Source organism: Rhipicephalus microplus, unplaced genomic scaffold, assembly GCF_043290135.1.
Source record: "Rhipicephalus microplus isolate Deutch F79 unplaced genomic scaffold, USDA_Rmic scaffold_16, whole genome shotgun sequence".
NCBI classification, from domain to species: Eukaryota; Metazoa; Arthropoda; class Arachnida; order Ixodida; family Ixodidae; genus Rhipicephalus; species Rhipicephalus microplus.
Genome location: NW_027464589.1, coordinates 9,208,739 through 9,230,748, shown reverse-complemented (window position 1 = coordinate 9,230,748; position 22,010 = coordinate 9,208,739). Strand labels below are relative to the sequence as shown.

Below are 22,010 nucleotides of genomic sequence, written 5' to 3'. Positions count from 1 at the left end.
TGAGGTCCGTGATACGGTTGAATATTGCATGCTCAGCTACTTTTCCAACGCAAGATGTGAGTGATATGGGCCTTAAGTTATCGATGCTCAGCGGTTTTCCAGGTTTCGAGATGAGCGAAACCTTGGCACTACGCCATTCTTTGGGCACGGTACCTGTTTCCCATGCCTCATTTATCTTCTTAGTAATGATTACAATTGCTTTATTGTCTAGATTCCGTAGCAGTTTATTGTCTATTCCATCTGGCCCTGGCGCCGATCTGTCATTGAGTTGTTGTAAAGCGTATCGTATTTCAGCTTTGCTGAATGGTTCGTTTAGCTTTTCTTGCGGTCGACCTCCATATGAGGAATTTTTTTCCCAGGCCACTGATTTGCTTTCCAGTAGGAGATATTTTTGGCCTAGCGTTTTGAGGAGAGCTTGGGATCCACCACTATCCTGGGCGTGCTTGTTCACCAATCGTTCAATTTGCAGCTGGGTGCCGCCTCTGGTGGGTTTGTCGCTGTCCACCATAAGGCGTTTGAGCAGCCCCCATTTACTTCCCTTCCTAATTTTGCCATCTGCTTCGTCACATGTGTTTTTCCACTGCTGGGCGCAGAGTGTTTTGGCGTAAGATTCAATTTCGCGGCCAAGGTCAGCGATTTTTGTGCGTAAGTGTCTGTTGAGCTTGTTTTTACGCAACGCTTCTTTTAGGTCATGCTTTTTCTGCAGCAAACTGGCCAGGGGAGAGTCCATTGCCTGGATGGATTCATCAGTCTCGACTTCTTTGGTGGCCTCATTCAATGCCATTTTTAATTCATTTAAGAGAGCTTCATATTGTCACGTAAGAGTGAAGGTAGCCCGAAGACAGGAGGCCGGGAGGTTAGTAGAAATAGAAGGAGATCCGTTTATTTGGCGGACTTGCGCCCACTAAAGGAAAACAGACACACCGGCTTAGCGGGAGGCGAACAGCGCGTTCGACGGCCGTCGGGTAACAGAATGTCCCACTGGAACGCAAGGCGCGTTCACCATCCGAGATACAGTCGCCGTAGCGTCTGGCGCTATCTCGTTATCAACGAATGGTCGACGTGCGGGCCATGATCTTCGCAGATGAGTCGCGGTGCATCCTGGACCACGATAAGGCCGCGTGCCGGCGGTATCGGCATGCGCAACACTATCCGCAATACGCCTCGCGGCATTGCTCCCCTCCTCAACGTAAGCATCGACCCGATGCTTTGTTTAAAATAAAACCAAAACAAAAGGACAGCCTGTGCGAAAGTAAATGGCAAATAAGCACGAATCACGCACACATAAACAAAACAAGATATGCAAACAGGGTGCCTCCTTTAGCGCGCATGATAGGGCTTCAAACGGGAGACGTGTACCACTTCTTGTCGTGCGCGGCGTCGTTGGGATGAGCTAGCCCCATCAGGGACCACTTCATAGTCCACTTCACCCACTTGACGGATGACTTTGTATGATGAAGAAAAACATTTATTATAAAAGAGAGAGGTACGGGGCCAAAGCATGACCCCGCTACATGGTCGGCGTCCGTAGTCCGGGACACCGCATGACGAGGCCCCTACTCGCGCCCGTCTCACCAGAGCCCGTTGAGACTCTAGTGATGAGCAGTTGAGGAGGGCAGTCTCCCATGCCTCTCGGGAAGGGGTAGGGGAAGGGGGTAGGTGGGGATTTTTCGGACATGCCCATACTATGTGGAAGATATCACATGTCTCCCGACAGTGTGGGCACCGCCCATCTGTGTTCGCATCGAAATGTTTTAGGATTGCAGGACAGAGTAGAGTACCTGTCTGCAGGCGCCTTAGAGTTCGCTCTTCCGCCTTACTCGGCCCCTTGACAGGAGCCGGGTAGAGGCGGTGAGTGTCGCGATAATAGGTCAGAATTTCTTTGAACCGCAGCAGCGGTGTATTGGCCTCCGAGTCATAAGAGCCAAGGTGAGGAGCCCGGTGGGTAGGCGCTCGGGCAGCCGCGTCAGCGGCCTCATTACCTCGTAAGCCCTGATGGCCAGGAGCCCATACGATGCGTTTCAGGGCTGGATCAGCGAGAGCCCGTTTTAGAATTTGGCTGGCTAGGGGGGATATCTCTCCTACCAAGTAATGAGCACATGCTTTCCGGGAGTCCGTGATGATAACTTTCGAGTTGGGGTCCGCAGCAGCAAGCGCTATCACGACTCCCTCAGCGCGCTCTGGATTTTGTGCTCGGAACGAGGGCCCATTGACATGCTTTTCTCGGTGAACTACAGAGGCCGTGTAAAATCCCGTGGGCGAAGGCCCTGCTATATCTACGTAGAATACACCAGGTCGGGAGCCGTGTTGCCTCTCAAGCGTCCGAGCCTGCGCTTGTCTTCTGCTTTCATGCGTGAGCTTATCCATGTTACTGGGGAGTGGAGTGACCGAGAGCATATGCTGCCACAGTTCTGGGATACGCTCTGCCTCCTCTGCAGTGCAAGTGTGCTGTATATGTAAGCGGTTTAGCAGGCGGCGCCCGGGAGCCGTCTGCACGAGCCGCGTATATTGATTCATAAGGTGGGCCTCCCGCAACTCCTGGTAGGAGTTGAGCACACCTAACGCCCTCAGTTTGGCGTTGGAAGTGGCCACCGGGAGATCCAGAGCTCGTTTAGTAGCCTTACGAATGATGGCATCTATTCTTTCGTCTTCTTGCTTGTTAGTGCGAAGGTATGGGACGGCGTAGAGGATACGGCTAGTCACGAAGGCATGGGCGAGCCGAAGCGCGTCCCTGCCCCGCAGATTACCCCGCTTGTTGGAAACGCGGTGGATCATGCGCCCTACCTGTTCGCCTATTCCCTTGAGTTTCGCTATAGTGGAGTCCAGTCTGAGTCTGTGGTGAATGAACAGGCCCAGAATCCGGAGCTCCTCCACCTCTCTGATGGGAACCCCAGACAGAGAGATGTGTATGGCTGACTTATTTCTTGGCTACGCTCTAACGTGCAGAAGCTCTGATTTGTTTGGAGCACATTGCAGTCCACAATCGTTGGCATACGCCTCGACTATGGATGCGGCCTGCTGAAGGCATTCCTGCATTTCACCAAGGCTCCCTTCAGTGGTCCAGATTGTAATATCGTCGGCATATACTGCGTGTTGTGTGCCTTCCACCCTGGCCAATTCGCTTTGAAGGCGCATCATAGCAATGTTGAAAAGGAGCGGTGATAACACTGCATCCTGTGGGGTACCCCGTGTTCCCATAATGTACGGGCCATATTCCTCTTCCTCGATCCGAAGAAGTGCCTGGTGTTTAGAGAGAAAATCTTTGACATATGGAAAGGCCTTAGCCCCGCAATCAGTGGAGCTCAAGTTAGCCAGGATGCTGCTGTTTTTAACATTGTCGAAAGCCCCCTTCAGATCAAGAGCGAGGATGGCTTTATCATTGTGTTGCATAGTTATGGGCTGTATGACGGCCCTATGGAGCTGGAGAAGGACGTCCTGTGCAGACATGTGTGGGCGAAACCCAAACATGGTGTCTGCAAAAAAGCCCTTGCCCTCAAGGTATGGGGAGAGGCGATCCCGTACCATCGTCTCCATAAGCTTGCCCGTGCACGAAGTCAGTGATATGGGCCTCAGATTTTCCGTATTCACGGTCTTGCCTGCTTTGGGGATAAAAGTCACAAGTGACGTTTTCCATTCGAAAGGGAGCGCACGGCCGTCCCAGATCTCGTTCATGTATTCCAATAAATGGAGGTAGGCTGTGTCAGGGAGGTTTGCCAACAGCTTTACTGTTATGCGGTCCAGCCCCGGAGCCGTACCCCTGCGCAATTTAGCTAAAGCCGCTTTAAGGTCATGCAACTCAAAACGGGCATCGAGTTGGTGGTTAGGCTTACCAGAGTACGTGTACGCCGGCCCAGGTGGGTCCTCCGTACGGCAGAGATACCTATCGCACAGAACATCCGCAAGCTGTGCCGGAGTGCCTTGGTACCCTTGCAAAGCTCGCCGGAGCTGCTTCTGCGCCTCCCCTCTCGTTTGAGAGGGGTCTATGAGACTGCGAAAGAGACGCCATGTCCCCTTCGAGCTCATCTGATGAGCTGCGGCGTCGCAGCGGGCTATCCAATTTGAATCTGAGAGTTGGGCAGCATACGCTGCAGCCTGTTCCGTGAGTTGGGCTATGCGGATACGTAATTTGCGATTAGTCTTCTGCTTTTTCCAACGTTTTGTTAAGTTTCGGCGCGCCTCCCACAAGTGTAGGAGGTGAGTGTTAACTGCGGGGATTTCTTCGTTGGTTTGGAGGATAGTAGTAAGTCTTTTATGAATGTTGTTTACGTGTTGAGCCCATTCTGCATAGCCTCCAGAAAATAGTACGGGAGGGATAGTCTGATTGAGAAATTGGGTCCAATCGGTCAACTTGGCTTGACCGCATTTTTTATGAGCTGACTTTTCCAGGAGTGTGACCCGGAGAAGGCAGTGATCACTGCCTAGAGAATCACCCAAGTTCTCCCAGGTAGCACCCTTAGCATTTTTTACGAGAGAGAGGTCCGGACACGTGTCACGGGTTACCGAGTTTCCCACTCGAGTGGGGTACGCCAGATCCGTGACCAGCGTGAGGCGAAGGGTGGAGATAAGCTCCGCCAGCTTACGTCCTCTGGCCTTCTCGTAGTGATAGCCCCAGTGAAGGCTGGGAGCATTGAAGTCTCCCACGATCACTAAGGGTCCTTGTCTGCCAACTTGATCGCCCGGAGGAAAATTTCGCTAAAAGTTACGCGGGGCTTATGCGGGGGGCTGTATATATTTAGGATGTGTATTGACTGGTCGCGATGTCTGAGAGGCAGTACTCTGACCATTGTGTATTCTTGTTCAGTTCTTAAGTTTAAATCGACCTGAATCACGGTATATGCCTTGTTCACCAGGATGCATGACGAGGGCCCCCTCTGGAAAGTGCTATAGCCAGAGAATTTAACGTCCAAACCGGGCTCCTGCAAAGCAAGCAAGGCGGGCATGTTTCCGAGGAACTGCAAGTAGAGCTGGAGGTGCGACCGTTTTTTCCAGGTTCTAAAACCCCTGCAGTTCCATTGTATAATCTCGAATTTTTGTAGATATTTAGCTTGTTTATTAGATCGGCTAGCCATCTTTTAGTATTTATTTACGGTGCAGAGGACCGGTCCGGACCTGGAGCCGGTCCCGAAAAGCCTTCTTCTGCTGCCAGACGGGAGGCCGGCTTGCGTTTAACCTGCGGGGAGTCGCTCTGAGTGGTGTTTTTAATTTGGGCGATAACCCAGGGCTGCACGGCTTTAAGGACTGAGTTAGAGACCTGTGCCACAATTTCAGGAAGTGCTTGCGTTAAGGCTGCCGTGAACATGTCCTGAAAGGACTCGCGGACTGCCGACATGATTTGAGTGGGGAGGGCTGCCACACTCGCCTCTAATTGCTCGGTTTTATGCTCTAGGGACTCGATGCGACCGATGGATCCGGTAATGGAAGCTGGTCCAACTACCGTGTCTGCGTCCTGCCGCGAGACGCTAGTGAGGCGGGATGTGACGGAAGAGCCGTCATCCCCGTCCTCTGCCTCGGCTTCCTGCACTGGCTCGGATGACTCAACCTGCTTCGCTTCTAATTCCTGAATTTTGCGCGCAAGAATTTGGTTCCGGCGCCTGAGCTCCCCTATCGGCTGCTGTAGGGCGGTTTCGGTAGGGGAGGGAGAAGAGGAAGGTCCCGAGACTGCCCCACCCCAACAGCTCACCTGTGCTTGGACGGGTGTCAAGGGTGGGAATTCCTTGACCAAGACAGGAGGCTCCGACGGGGTCCCAGACTTTACATTGGTGGAGTGCCCGGTGTTGGTCTTCTTGGGTTCTGGCTTATTCGACTTGGCGGCTGGTGCTTTCTTGGGGCCAGTCTTGGGAGTCGGAGCCTGTTTGTTCCCCCCTTCCCCCCGTTGTCCTAGGCTTGGATCCGCGTGGGGATCCCGACTTGACCGGCTGCCGGAACCGTCAGCACAACCGGGAGCTCCATTCTTGTGGCCACCGCCGCAGAGGAGGCAGCTCGGAATGCACTGGTGTTCCGTGGGGCCGTCAGGAGTAGCAGCAGGTACCTGAACGCCGCAGCTTGTGCAGCGGCCGGGCTGCGGGCGCGGGCAAGTATGTGCTCGATGGCCCACTGTGCCACAAAGTGGGCATGCAGGCACTGTCTTCTTATACAAGCGAAGAGGGAGCCGCTCGCAGTTGTATAACACCGTCCGTGGCACCTTGGTCCCCGCGAAGGTGATCACCGCAACCGGGGTGTCCCCAAGCTTGCGCACAGACACTATATTTGGCTCAGCACTGAGCTTGCTTTTCACAGTTTCGAACGTTTTGTCTTGAGAGACATGCACGACGCCCCGACAAAACTCACCGGAGAGTTTGGGATGTCCCCGGAATGTTAGCTGGCGGCCCCCGACTGGCAGCTTAATGTCCCGGAGGAGTCTCTCGGCGGCGTCCACTGATTTGAGCGTGCACACAAGTACATTTTGATCCCAGAGGGGCCACACCACAAGTCCCACACTTGCGTCGGTTCCGAGGATGCTGCGGACTGCAGCGCCGGCTTGTCCAGGACCAAACGTGGCCTTGAGGTCGAGCGTCTCACGCGGTTTCAGCACCACTATGATGTCGTCTTTTTCGATGCGCGGCGTGTTCTTCGGCCGCCACTGGAGTTGCTTGGCGCGCTGCGAGGCGACGCTCGGCGCGTTCTTGCCCTGTGCTTGCTGAGGGCGAGACGCTGCTTGTTGTTTGGCTGCAGGAGCCCTGGCGTCTCTCGACGCCACTGCTGTGTTCTTCATGACTTTGTATGGGCCGAAATAACAGCGCATGAGTTTTTCGCTTAATCCTCGGCGGCGAACGAGCGTCCAAACCCAGACTTTGTCACCTGGCCTGTATGTTAAATCGCGTCTCCGCAGGTTGTAGCGTCTTGCGTCGTTCGCTGTTGGTCTTTTATGCGCAGACGAGCAAGCTGCCGGGCTTCTTCTGCGCGCTGAAGGTAGGCGGCCACGTCTAGGTTGTTTTCATCGGTGACATTAGGCAGCATGGCGTCCAGGGTAGTAACGGCATCCCTCCCATGGACGAGAATAAATGGTGTCATTTTAGTGGTCTCCTGCACCGCGGTGTTGTAGGCGAAGACCACGTAAGGCAGAATTAAGTTCCAGGTCTTGTGTTCTGTGTCCACATACATAGCGAGCATATTGGCAATGGTCTTGTTCAAGCGTTCCGTGAGACCATTTGTCTGCGGATGGTACGCAGGTGTTCTTCGGTGATCTGTATGACTGTAATTTAAGATTGCCTGAGTAAGGTCAGCCGTAAACGCCGTTCCCCTGTCTGTTATTAGTACCTCAGGTGCGCCATGACGGAGGAGAATTGATTCGACAAAAATTTGGCAACTTCTACGGCTGTGCCATTCGGGAGGGCCTTAGCTTCAGCGTATCGGGTAAGGTAATCATTGGCCACTATGATCCACTTGTTACAGGTTGTTGACGTGTGGAAAGGTCCAAGCAGGCCCATAAAATCTGTTGGAATGGTCTCGATGGGGGTTCGATCGGCTTGAGAAATCCAGCTGGTTTTGCTGGAGGTCTCTTCCGGCGCTGACATTCGCGGCAACTCTTGACGTACCGCGCAACATCTGAAGAGTGGCGGGGCCAGTAGTATCAGTCTTGAATTCTGTGGAGTGTGCGTGTAAAACCGAGGTGGCCTGCAGTGGATTCGTCATGTAACGCTTGTAAAATTTCTTCTCTGAGGCTGCTTGGGACGACAAGAAGGTAAGCAGCCTTATTCGGTGCGAAGTTCTTTTTAACTACCACCCGTTTTACACACAGAAGGAGGATATCCCACGCTTGAACAGTGCAGGCGGTATGGAGGCCTTTCCTTCGATGTAGTTGATCAACTGTTGTAGGATCGGGTCTGAGCGCTGCTGTAATGCAAAGGTGCTGCTGCTGATAGGCCCAAGAAAGGCATCGTCGTCTTCATGGCTTGGTAGTGCGCCGACAGGGGCTCTTGAGAGGCAGTCTGCGTCGGAGTGCTTACGACCAGACGTGTAGGCTACCTTCACGTCAAACTCCTGAAGCCGTAGGCTCCATCGAGCGAGGTGGCCAGAAGGGTCTTTCAAACTGGCCAACCAGCACAACGCATGATGGTCCGTTACGACCTTGAAGGGTCTGCCATATAAGTATGGGCGGAATTTCGAGGTGGCCCATACTATCGCAAGACACTCCTTCTCAGACGTGGAATAGTTCACTTCCGCTTTCGACAGTGAGCGGCTTGCATACGCGATGGCGCGCTCGCAGCCCTTGTGCTTCTGAACGAGAACGGCACCTAAGCCGATGCTGCTGGCGTCTGTATGTATCTCAGTTTCGGCATTTTCATCAAAGTGACCCAGCACAGGCGGCGACTGTAAACGTTGCTGAAATTCTTTGAATGCCTCACGTTGCTCAGCTTTCCATTCAAAAAGGGCGTCCGACTTGGTGAGCTGCGTCAAAGGGGCAGCAATGCGTGAGAAGTTCTTGACTAAGCGTCGGTAATAGGCGCACAGTCCTAAGAATCGGCGCACTGCTCTCTTATCTTGCGGTTGAGGAAACTGTGCGATAGCGGCTGTCTTTTCGGGATCTGGTCTTACGCCATCTTTGATTATAACATGGCCAAGGAACTGTAGTTCTTCATAGGCAAAATGGCATTTTTCTTGCTTAAGTGTCAGCCCTGATGACTTAATTGCGTCCAGTACCGTCCGGAGCCTTTTCAGGTCGTCGCTAAAGTTGGAGGCAAAGACGACCACATTGTCCAGGTATACGAGACATATTTGCCACTTGAGACCTGCCAGTACTGTGTCCATTAGACGCTGGAAGGTTGCTGGAGCGGAACAAAGTCCAAATGGCATCACTTTGAACTCATACAATCAATCCGGCGTGATGAAGGCGGTCTTTTCTCGGTCTCTCTCATCAACCTGAATTTGCCAATACCCTGTCTTCAGATCAATGGACGAGAAGTACCTTGCGTCACTAAGACGATCTAGGGTATCGTCGATCCTTGGTAAAGGGTACACGTCCTTCTTGGTTACACTATTCAACCGTCGGTAATCGACGCAAAACCGAAGACTTCCGTCTTTCTTTTTGACAAGGACGACTGGTGCCGCCCATGGGCTTTTCGGTGGCTGAATTACATCGCCGTGTAACATTTCCTCAACTTGCTCTCGGATGGCCTGACGTTCACGTGCCGACACACGATAAGGGCTTTGATGGAGAGGGCGGATGTCTTTTTGTGTTATGATTTGATGCTTTGCCAGAGAAGTGTGTCGGACCTGTGAAGAAGGGGCGAAACAGTCGTCATAACGTCGAAGGAGGTTCTGGAGCAGCTGCTACTTGCATTGAGGCAAGGAAGGGTTATTGTCGAATGACAACTGCGAGTTGTGGGTCTGTGGGGTGATGGTCGCTGGATTCGAGAGGGCGAGGGTGTCACTGACTTCCGCGATTTCATCGAGAAAGGCACTAGTCGTGCCTTTGGCCAGGTGACGGCGTTCTTGGCTGAAATTTGTTAGCAGCACTGGGCCCTGTCCATTCCGGAAATCCGCAATGCCTCTTGCGATTGCGATATCACGGCCAAGCAGAAGCTGTATGTTACCTTCGACGACGCCATAAGCATTTTCGGCAGTACCAGTGGTTACGGGGATTAGGGTCGTTGATCGGGGTGGGACGCTCACGTCATTCTCGAGCACACGGAGGGCTGCGCGATTATGTGGTGCCGAGTATGAATCTATGGCTTCATCCTAGGAAAGTTTGATGGATCTGGACGCCAGGTCAATAACCGCGTGATGTTGAGTCAAGAAGTCCATGCCGAGAATGACGTCACGGGAGCACTGTGTGAGCACCAAGAAAGTGGCAAGGTATGTGTGACCATCGAATGTCACCCTTGCAGTACATCGCCCCGATGGGGTGAGGAGGTGGCCTCCCGCTGTGCGGATCTGCGGGCCGTCCCAAGCTGTCTTAACCTTCTTCAGTTGTGCTGTCAATGGCCCGCTGATGACCGAGTAGTCAGCTCCTGTGTCAATCAAGGCAGTTACCGGGTGGCCGTCGATAGATACTTCAAAATCGATGGCACGTGGGCTGGAGTTGCGCGTTGGTTTTGGGTTCGGGTCACGGCTTCGTCTTGTTGCTTCGTTTTGCTTCGTCTCGCGGCTTGGGTTGCTGTGCGTTGTCGTCGTCGTAGATGATGTGCTGTCGTCATATATGGTCGTCGGTGGAGGGTCTTCAGCTTTTCCTCTTGAAGCAACCTCACCTTCAAAGGTTGCTGGTTTAGTTTCCCCTACGGGGGCTTGGGGACCTCCCTCGTTCGTTGTTGCTGCGGTTCGGTGACGTGAAGCGTGGGGATGGCGGTGATGGAGAACGGCTGGACAAGTACTCTGTATGGCGCAAGTAGTCTTCGATTGCCGGAGGTCGTTGTCCAGGGCGTGGCCGTGGTGCCTGAGATGAGAAGCCATGCAGTCCCATCCGCCTGTAGGGGCAGTGTCGAAGAATGTGGCCGGCCTCACGGCAGTGAAAGCATACGGGACGGTCGTCGGGAGTTCTCCAGGTGTCGCATTTTCTTTGGCTCGGGCATCTCTCGTATGTAGGGTGGGCGGGTAAGGGCGGACGGCTACTTGGGCCTGCAGCGTACCGTCGAGGACTGGGCTCGTTTCGTCGGGGTGGCCTAGTGTTCACTACAACGGCGTAAGTCATTGCTTCGGCCTCTGTTCGAGTCGTCGCTGATGAAGAGCCAAGCGCCTGCTGGACTTCATCACGCACTATGTCCAAGAGAAATGCTCCTTGGGGGGGCTGGGGGGTAGGAGGTAGCAATCGGCGTAGTTCTTCCTTAACCACTTCTCGAATAGTTCTGTATTGCCCTTCTGCTCCCGTATTTTACGGAACTGGTCCCAGTCTATGATTTTGAATTTTCTTGGCGCTTTCGCCTCATTCTCAACGGTAATTTTCAGGATGCAGTGGTCGCTACCTAGGTCTTCCGCGAGGTTATCTCAGGTTGCTCTGACGTTCTTGGTGAAGGTTAAGTCCGGCATTGTGTCCCGCTGTACCGAATTACCTCTTCTTGAAGGGAGGGCAAGGTTGTTTATCAGCTGCAGGTCCAGCACATTCGCGCTTTCTGCTAACTTGGTGCCTTTGCCTTCGCTTTTAAACATCCCCATTCGGTACTCCTGGCGTTAAAATCACCCGCTACTATGAGCGGATTGTCACCTGCCATTTTTACCGCCGAAGTAAGTAGTCTGTTGAAATCTTTTTTTCTTATCTGATGGAGGAATGTAAACATTGAGCACAAAGATGCTTCTTTGAACAGCCCTGTGTGGTAAGATATCCACCAGGACCGTTTCCAGGCCTTTTTTGTATACGGGGGCGTCCCTTTCGGCGAACATTATGTCCTTCCGGATGAAGGTAGCCACTCCTCGCGTCTTGTTCTGCTCGGGGTGCAGGGTCGTCCTGGCTACCCTGTACCCCTGTATGCCAATGCTTTTAGCAGTTTTGCTTTCTCCACATTCCTGTAGCAATATTATATGCGACTTTTTTTACAGGCTAGCAATAGTTGTGTTAGTGCTGCTTTGCGTTTCTGAAGTGAGTTACCGTTCCACTGCCAGATCTTAATCTCGTTAAGGTCAGCAGCCATTTTGGCTTGGTAGCTTGTGTGCGTCGCGGCTCGTTATTTCCGCGAGATTGCGTGCTTTGACTGGTCGGACTTTAGCTCTAGAAGTTAGGCTCGGCACGCTTGCCGTAACCGCTGGTTTGTCCGCGCTTAGCTTCTGAGGAGCACCTGCCACAGGTGGGTTGGCTGCCATCTCCTCCAGGCTCACGAATCTCTGGTCAGCTTTGTCAGTGTAAGTCTTAAAGGTTTCCATAAACTTGGCAAGCGTGTTCGCCAATGTATCAATTTTGTAGTTGAGCTTAGTTGTCGCGGACTCGACATTTGTCATTGGGGCTTCTTTTTCTATCGAGACCATCTCGATCTCCTCCGTCGTGTCGCTGTCGCTGTCTACGGCTTTGCGTTTGTGTGTGTTGTGGACCGTTTGTTGTGAGCGTGTTGTTCGTGGTGCCGGTGAGCTCGACAGATTAATTCCGTGGCAGCTCTCTATTCTAGCTATTGAGGCCCGGAGCTCTTCAAGCTTCTTCTTGAGGGCGCTGTTTTCTTGTTCAAGTGCTACAATACGAGAATCGGGAGCATGCTCTGGCTGTGCCTAACCTTTGGGCTGGCTACTTGTGCTGCGTGATTCACTTGCAACCCTGCTGGCCCAGGAGCCATTGTTCGGCTGCTGCTGCTGCGTGGCTGTTGATCTCGTTCTCGATCGGGATCTGGAGCACTCCCGAGGTGACAGGTGGTTGTCGGATCCCGACAAGGTTGAGGGGCACCCTCCAGAACGAGAACGGTCTTTGGATCGAAGACGCCTTCTGGATCGGGAACGCCCTCTGGAAAGGGATCTCCCCCTGGATAGAGAATAGTGATGGACGCTCGAGGCGTTCTCCCGTCCCGGCACATGGTTGTGGCAGGGTTCTTTAAACGTGACAGATGTTGGTGCATCTTGACGCTGTTGTGCTTGCCACTCTTGCTTTCTGCGTCTTCTTCTCCTTCTCACTATGTATGGAATGTGGAAGCGTCTTTTGCATTCGTGATCTCCGGTGGGGTGATTTCCATAGCAAAGCTTGCATTTCGGCTCGCAGTGGTGCACGCCGTCTTCTTGTAGCGTTTCTCCGCAGTTGTGACATTTCTAGCCTGTTGCGTTTGTGTGCCGGCAAACATCGGTGCGATGGCCGACTCCTTCGCACGTTCTGCAAACATCGACTTGTCGCTTGTAGAGCGAGCAGGGAACCATGGCGGTTCTGCATATCACTGTGCTCGGAACGCGCAACCCGTCAAAAAGGATCGCGACTACTTTGGTCTTTTTAATGCGTCTTGCCTCGATGGTAGTGGGATTTCGGTCGAGCACAATCAGGCGTTTGAGCATTGCGTCGTCAAGGGAGAGGTCAACGTTCTTGATGACGCCCTTGCATGTATTATCGGGCGCGGCCACGTATGCGGCAACTTCGAACGAGCCTTGGTTTGTGTGCAATTTCTGCACGTTCACGTATGATGTAGCATTATTTTGGTACGGCGTAGAAATAACAATGATGTTTTGCATATTGTTGGGGCAGATCGTGTCCTCCCGTGCTTGTTTGTCGGTGATCTGGGCGGCCATGATGACGGCTCTCGCCAGCAGAACGAGGTCGACTCGGGCTACGTCCTATCCTCCTCCAGCTGGGTCTCATAATTACCCTGATCTGGTCCTTGGGTAGGCGGGGTAGCCTGGAAGCGGATACCACACGGTGTAGTGCCGATTGACTTTTTTAAAGCCCCTGGGGTGCTTCGGCTGCTTGCTGTGCTCGACTGTCCAAGCGGCCAGCTCCTCGTTCAACGGAGTCGTCTGTCTTCGGCGTCCCATGGTGGTGGCCCATCCTGGTCCGCCGAAGATCTCCGCGCTTACTTCCATTCCCTCTACGGTTATGGTGGAAGGCATTTTCAGTGCCTGGTTGTCGGCTGCGACGTACGTAGGTTGATCCAGTAGCTGACACGTCTGGCCGAGCCCTTGGCTACGTGTAACGGCCGTACTCCTCGCCAACCCTAGGTGTGGTTAGGGTTAGCGGGGACGCTCACCGCGTCACTACTTTAAAGTCCAAAAATATGTCTACGAGAGCACTCACCGCCGAAAATGGCGTCTCCACTGAAACCGCAGAACTTGCTTGTTTGAATAAGCACAAATACAAGTGATCTGGGAGCAAAGAAACGACCGAAAACATTTAGAAAAGAGGGAGCCGACGCTTTCACATCCACGCTCCTCGACGCCAGCTAGCTTACCTCTGATAGCGACAAGTGACGCAGGCAGGCGATTCCACTCGTGACATGTTTTCGGCAAGAATGAATATGAGTAGGAGGCTGTGCGCTGTGAAGGTACATGAACTTTGCAAAGATGATTGACACGTGGGGAGATATAAGATGCTGGGGTAATGTATTGGGATTTGAGCTCATGGTTATGATAGTAGATCTTGTGAAAGAGGGAAAGACGAGATAACTTCCTACGAGAAGAAAGGAGAGGAAGGCCGAGTGTTGGTTTAATATTAGTCACGCTAGCAGATTTATGGTAATTGTTAAGGATGAAACGGGCCGCTCGATTTTGCACATTTTCGATTACGTTTTTCAGAGTAGCATGGCCAGGGTCCCTTATCGAGCATGCATATCCAAGGTTAAATCTAACATAGGTGATGTAAAGTTGTTGTTTTAATTTCAGTGGAGTTAAAGAAAAATTTCGTTTCAGATAACCAAGCATGCGGTTAGTTTTTGACGTTATGTGTTCGATGTGTTTTTTCCAAGAAAGATTGTTAGTAATATGCACACCGTTGTATTTATAGCACAGTACTTCATCAAGGGGAGTGTTGTTAAGTAAGTAGGGAAGGCTCTCTGATTACGTGAAATTCTCATTGTATTACATTTCGACGCGTTAAGTTCCACTACCCAGAGCTTACACCATGTTGAAGTGTTATTTAGATCATGTTGGAGTGTTAACGTGTCGTTAGAGCTTTCAATTATGCGATATATGATGCAATCATCGGCGAACAGACAAATAGTACTTGCAATTTGGTTAGGAAGGTCATTGATGTAAATTAAAAAAAGTAAGGGTGCTAAAACAGAGCCTTAGGGTACGCCTGAACTCACCGGTACTTCAGGAGAGTCAGTATCGTTAGTGCTCAGATATTGCGTTCGGTTAGAGAGAAACTCTCGAATCCAATTAGAGACCAAGGAAACAATATTTAGTTGGCCAAGTTTTAGTAAAAGTAAGTGGTGGTTAACTCTGTCAAAAGCCTTTGCAGAATCTAAAAATATACCGTCTACTATAAAGCCGGCATCTAAAAATGCGTGAAGATCATTGCAAAATGTTAGTAATTGCATTTCGCATCAGAAGCGCTTACGGAACCTTAGTTGACTACTATGAAAGAACTCATTTGACTCTAAAAAATTCACTAGATGTGAGAAAATGACGTGTTCAACGATTTTACAGGGTATTGATGTCAAGGAAATAGGTCTACAGTTATGAGGGTTGTGAGTGTCACCGGATTTGTGAAGTGGAACCACCTTGCCTATCTTCCAGTCTCTGGGTAAGGAGCTGTTGTTGAGAGATTTCGTGAAAATAAGGTTCAGTATAATGAAACTATATGCAGCAGTCGCCTGTAGAAATCTCGACGAGACAAAATAGATGCCGCAGGTGGATGATCGTTTTAAGTTTTTAATAATGGAGATAATAATACACCTTCCTTACAGGGATATGTTTTTTTTTATCAGATGCAACATTTTGTTTTTAAAACACGCCCATAATTTTGTAAATGAAGCGTCAGTGTACAAAAGACAAAAGCTGTCTAGGAAGGTAGAAAGCTCATTGTTTATAATGTCGAAATTAGCCTTATTATAATCTTTTTTAAGTTTACAGCGCTTGCTCCTTTTAGTCATCGGTACAGAGATTGAAAAATGCAGTACATCATGGTCACTGAGTCCGGGCATGTGAGTTATTTTAGATGTAATATAAGGTGATGACGTCAGTATCAAGTCTAGTAAGGATGATGTAGTGGAAGTAACACGAGTAAAAAGACGGACTAGTTGTGATAGATTGAAATCGAAGCACGTGGTTAGAAAGCAATTAGTTTCAGCTGAAGCAGGCTCTGCAAACGGGCATGGATGAGACCACCGGATTGAAGGAAAATTAAAATCACCTAGAAGGAAAACCGGAATACCGGTAAACAGTGACGAGATATGGCTTAGGCAATCATCAATATCCTCGCAGAAAGAGCCGATGGAATTAGGCGGGTGGTAGCAAATGCTAAAAACCATCTTCTGGACACAAATGGTTACACAGCACTACACTATTTCTAAATTGCATGGGATATTCAAGAGCGAACATTTAAAACATTTGTTCATGGCAATGAGGACACCATCATCCGTTCTCTCAGAGCGATCATAACGATGTATGGTGAATGTTTTCAGGCACAATTTTGTCGGATAGCCAGGTTTAAGTCAACAAATTTATATCCGCATCCGTGTCATTAATAATAGATCTTAGGCTGTCTCTTTTTGGAATAAGGCTGCGAACATTGGCATAAAGTATTCAGAGCACTGATGGTGAGCCACCACCCCTCGCATGTTCTAGCCAGTGGCAGAATAAAGGCGGCCTGATCGGGTCGGCTTTGGTGTAGCGGCAATGGGGACCTGTGGTGAAGGCGCCTCACAAACGGAATTGGTGTGAGCATCAAACATGTAGCACTTTTCGTTTGCATAGTCTTTTGTACCGCAACTTGAAAGGCACTTTTAAACCAACGCCATACTCTGTCAGCATTTTACGAGCACGGCGGGTGGATGTAGAGAAATCTACTGAAATACCAATGCCAATACCCCGCAAAGCATATTTCTTAGACAGTAGGATCATTTTTTACTTGGAACAGCAAAATTTAGCAATGAGTGGTCTATTTTTGCCTGCCACATATTTGCCTATGCGGTGTGCCCGTGCTATGTCTCCAGATGATAAGTGAACATTCTTTTTGTCTCGGGCCATCACGATAATTTTTTCTTCAGATTGGTGGGCGTTTTCTTTTGGGACGTCTGGTAAGCCGTAAAACAGCAGGTTATCACGTCGGGACCTGTCCTCACCCTCATCAAGTCGAGCTCACAGTTCATTAACCTCTTGTTCCTCGCGAATTAACGACTGGCGTGTGATGATAGTTCTTATTGTGTGTTTGTAATATCGTTAAACATTTTTTTGCCGTTTGTAGCCGCACGGTAATGTCGGCCACAGCAGTAGCAACCATCTCGTGTGAAACTTTTAAGATCTGCCATTGCCCGTGACATACTGGACTGGTTAGTCTCAATTCTAATACAACGCTCATTTGTCTTCTTAACCATCTGAATCAGCTCTGTATAGGCCTTGTCCCGTCCTGGATTTTCATCTATATCGCCACAAAGTAAAAGCAGTAAGGAAGAGAAAGGTTCAATCATGCTTCTGGGCACGGAAGCACAATCGCAAACGGGTCACTAGTCTTGTAACATTTGCAACGTAAGAGAAATGGGCCACCAACCTGCACAACGAGAAAGATGTCCCGTGAGTCCTTCATTCTGTTTGTGCCGCCCTGCCCACTGGCGGGGCGTCACCTCACAATGTCACCTCACAATGTACCACAGTGCTGAAGACTTGTGAGACTGGATATTTTTTTTTTGCTTGTGTGAGAAAAGCAGTGCACGGGCTCGTTTGAATTTACATGTAATGTGTGCTTGTTGCAATAAATTGTCCTCTGTGTCACGCTTCCTATTCTCCAATCTAGGATTATACGCATTGAGACGTGGTACACCTAACATTACAACTACACTGGCTTTCACTTTTCTTTGCGACAGGTGAATGAGCTGGTCAGCTACTCTACATCATTCTTGTTAGTTTTTTTTCTTTGGGTGTTGAAGGGACACTAAGAAGCAGAATAATTTTTCGCATAATTTTGAAGTATCATTTCACAGCACCACTCTTACCACGACACAATGCTTAATAAGTGCGAAACCGCGCAGAAAAAAATGTCTCACCAAGCACAATGCCATCAATATTTTGATGGCATTTACTGGGTTCTACGTAGCTTATAATCAATAAAAATGAAGGACATTGTCATCTGTGGGTGTCATAGACCTAGCATACAAAATTTCAGAAAATATCACTGAGCCAATCGGAAAGTTATGAAAAATACTTTTCTTTTGACGTCACGCATGGACGTTTCGGCACAACTTTCAATAGTGAAACTTCAACCTAATTTTCTTCGCTAATAATTAACTTGGAATAGTGAAACATATGGCATTGGCATTAGAGTTCTCATAGTGCAGTTTGTCAATCTAAACAAGGTCACTGTTGCTCTTCAGTATACTTGTAATGCTTTTGTAAAATACACACAAGAAGCTTTTGAATCAAGTGCAAAGCTGCACAGCAAACTGGTGTTGGGAGTACGGAGTTTGTACAATGTGATTTTACCCATGTCACATTGCTGCAGTAAAGGGAACCAAACTGCTCGAGACTACAGCAGCAGAGGCCTGTAAATACCTCCAGAGTTTCCTTCCACAGTTTCAACCACATGGGTTCAATAGTGGCAAAACATGACATTTATTCCACTTGTTCTTTACAACTCTATCATAAACAGAGACTAACACATGCATTTTTCTAGGTTTAAGTTTTATTTTTTATCTTTCAGTGGATAAGCTGTCTTGAGGTAACATTGATGTTATTGTATATAGAATCATTTTGAAGAATAGATTCAATAGCTCCCCTGCTATAGCCTCCTTTCTAACATGCATTCATGACAATTGCATTAAATGGCAATTGTAAGAAGTTTCAACCTACTGGTAAATTTACCATGCACCACCCTTGCAGCAAAATTAACTTCCTATATATGACGACATCTATTGAAATATTCTTTAATGCAAGATATGAAAAAAAATACAAATCCCCTGCCCACACCATAAACATATAGCAGGCAATGCCAATCAGAAAAGAAAAATGAACAGGGCAGAGTCAATTCAAATTTTGAGAAAGAAGGATGTGCAGGAGAAGCGGACTCCACCCGCAGTCGAACTGGGCAAAAAGAAATAAAAAAGATCTTGCTTTGGTTTGCAATGTTGTTCTTGCTGCTAACATGTTTGGCCAAATTTAATCTTCAGTGGTGAATTCTTGTGATGCGCATCTTAATGGTGCTGTCTTGGAGTTCTTTCTTTTACAAAGAAATCAAAAGTTACGCTCTACATAATGCCAACAAATAGCCAACTATAATACATAGACTACACAAGCCATCATCTTTGACACGGCAAAGAAGAAATATTCGTGAGAGAGGCAAAGCGTTTAAGAAGCGTCTGTAGCGACTACGATCACTATGCTCACCAATTAAGCAAGCCAAAGGAGACATTTGGCGAAATGACCTGCTCAACACTCTGAACAAAATCCAAAATGAAGCTTGAAAATTAGGAAATCATCACTAGCTAAACATGTCCCATAGCCCAGCCTAACCAGCTGCTAGCCTTTGCAATCAAATACCGAAACGCACTTCCAAACTTAAATAATATCTTTCGCAAGTACTACCTAACATTAACCAGCAACGAGCTGCTTCGGAAAACGTTCCCCGACATGTTAGTGCATGCACAAGTAAACTTGCATTTTTTTGTGCACATAATACCTAGTTGTCATTCAAAACTTAAGCCCTGCAAGCACCTTCAACATCATGTTAGAATGAAAAGCACTAAAAGCGATTTATGCATAGTATAAAATCTGCACTATTTCCCGCTCACTTTAATCCAAGTGCCAGCTTAAATAATCTACATACCATAGAAATAATTTGAGCGCCAAACTACTTAATCCCTGAGCCAAGCATTTAATCCAAGGGCCAACTCAATGAGGCTGCGTGCCAGTGCGTTTAATCCAAGTGCCATCATGTTTAATCCAATTGCCAATGACTTTAATTCAGGTGCCAGAACGTTTAATCTATGCACCAGAAACACATAGTTTGCCACTTTACATAGTGGAAATGTCAGAATAATGTTAACATGAAGTCACGAGAACAACTTTTCCCTCGCCTATACCTACTAGCGCTTAGGAAATAAAGTGCGCAGTGCCATTTACCCCTAACTTTTTTGTGCAAATAAAAAAATAAAAAATATATAAAAAATTGACAAAATAAAAAAAAGTTTGTATTGATTGTATTTACGGGTACCTAAATGTATGACGGCATTTGGCTACTAAAAGCAGATGGCATTTGGCTACTTATTCACTGAGGCACTCGCAGTCGTCTTCTCAGCCTGGTGCGAACAACAGTGATTGACAGATGATATTTATCCGTTCTTGGAATCAGAAATAACCATTTAAAAGTGAACTTGCATTTATTTAGGTTCATGTGGAATTAAGTCTTTTATGAAAGCATCAAAGAAGATACTTCTGTTTTCATGTAAAAGACAACGATATAGTGTTCCTAAAGCATGTTTGCTTGAAACATGCGTTCATCGAATACACATAATGTTTGTGGAATAAAAAGATAACAGCTAAAATGAATGTAAATTATGACTTCCGTTTTCCACATCAGGATCATGACTTTACGTCTTATGTGTATTGCAGGACGAAAACCTCTTAAGAGGTTTTCGTTTTGCAGTGCACATAAGTCATAATTAGAATTCTAATTAAGTCTAATTCAGTCTGCCCTGTGAGGGTCCCTTAATTTATTGACAATGCACCTGCTTTTACTCGTCACTTCCCACGGGCAGGTTTTCCATATATTAGTATGCATTCCGGCACTCCAATAACCATATTTTGTCTTTCCCATTACATGACCTGGCGTGGTCATGAAATCCAATTATGAGCTTTGTGGACGAACACAATATACTCGTTAACAAGTTCCTGATCTTAGGGGCGCAGCTCCTTATGGCGTGACTTGTGCGTCCCTCGTAATGCGTAACCACCAGTGGCACATACCCGAAAGAGCAGCCCTTAGAATGTCCGCTGGATGGCGCCACTTGTATATGAAGAATACATGATGAAAAAATGTGAGATCACTGTACCTGGTAGGTGTTCTGTGGCTGTACTTCGAGTGTTCACTTAGATAGACGGATGGACAGAGGGAGGGACATACAGATAGACGGATGGACTGATGGACGGACGGACAGACAGACAGACAGACAGACAGACAGACAGACAGACAGACAGACAGACAGACAGAGGGGTGGACGCACGGATAGATGGACGGACAGGTGGAGGGACGGCAGCACGAACACACGAACGGATGGACAGACAGGCAGACGAATGAACAGACAGACGGAAGAACGAATGGACACATGAATGGACTGACGAACGCTTCGCCCCACCAATTATCATTCACTCCATGGATATGCTGTGATTTTTTTCTTTTGTTGTCATTAAAGTCACCCGGGCCAAGCACTCATATGCAAACTTGTACATAGCAAAGTATAAGCACTCCAAACACGGCTCGAACCAAAGCAGTAATTTTTTTCACGAATACAAGCGGCAGATACCAATAACAATGAATTATTCTACCTTCCGACTATTGTCTTATATATTGTAGGAGCTGCATTTTGATTGCACTGCCGATTTTACGCCCTGTATTCTGCTTTTGGTGCTTGGATTAAACTTCCTGGCTCCTGAATTAAAGTCATTGGCAATTGGATCAGACACGGTGGCACACGGCCTTATCGAGCTGGCGCTTGGATTAAATATGTTGGTTTTTGAATTAAATGTTTGGTACATATATTAAAAAACTCGACGCTCAGAATATTTCAAAGGCGTGCAGATTATTTAAGCTGGCACTTGGATTAAAGTGAGCAGGAAAAACTGTAGTTTTACCTGCATTAGTTCAAACATTATCAACATGATTAAATATACATATTTATACATAACAGCCGGCACAGCCTGGCTGCACGAAAGAGAAAGACGACGTTGGTGGCTGGTTGTTGATGAACTGTCGCCCATCCCCCTCTGTGGGTGAGCGCCATCCATAAGAGGTTATCATCATCATCATCATCATCATCATCGAACTGTCGCCATCTTGTTCGCCGAGCACGGTGCATCGTATTTAATTTATTGAATAAGTTACCCGTAACTTTATTGGTAGAGTTTACGACTCCCGTACCTCGATGGAGACGCGCAGCGGTCGCAACACCGGGGACTCTTCGGCTACTTCAACTGCCAGTGCCTCATCCCCACCGGTCTCTCGACCCGAATCGACAACCTACGTCACCCTGCCACCCCTGCGTGATCCTGGAACTTTCTCCGCTGACGGTACCATCGACGTTGACTCCTGGCTGCACCGGTACGAGCGAGTCAGTGCTACCCACCGCTGGGATCTCACGCTCATGCTCGCCAATGTTGTGTTCTACCTCGACGGCACGCGGACGACATGGCTCGAAACCAACGAAGCCGAAATCACAAGCTGGGATCTTTTCAAATCGAAGATCCGTGATCTTTTTGACGATTCATCTGGTCAG

The 22,010-nt window shown here is 48.7% G+C and overlaps 1 pseudogene; it reads right to left on the bottom strand.

Annotated features, from left to right (window-relative positions):
• Positions 1 to 867: 867 nt before the first annotated feature.
• LOC142784983 (uncharacterized) lies at positions 868 to 12,464 on the bottom strand (annotated as a pseudogene).
• Between the last annotated feature and the right edge of the window lie 9,546 nt (positions 12,465 to 22,010).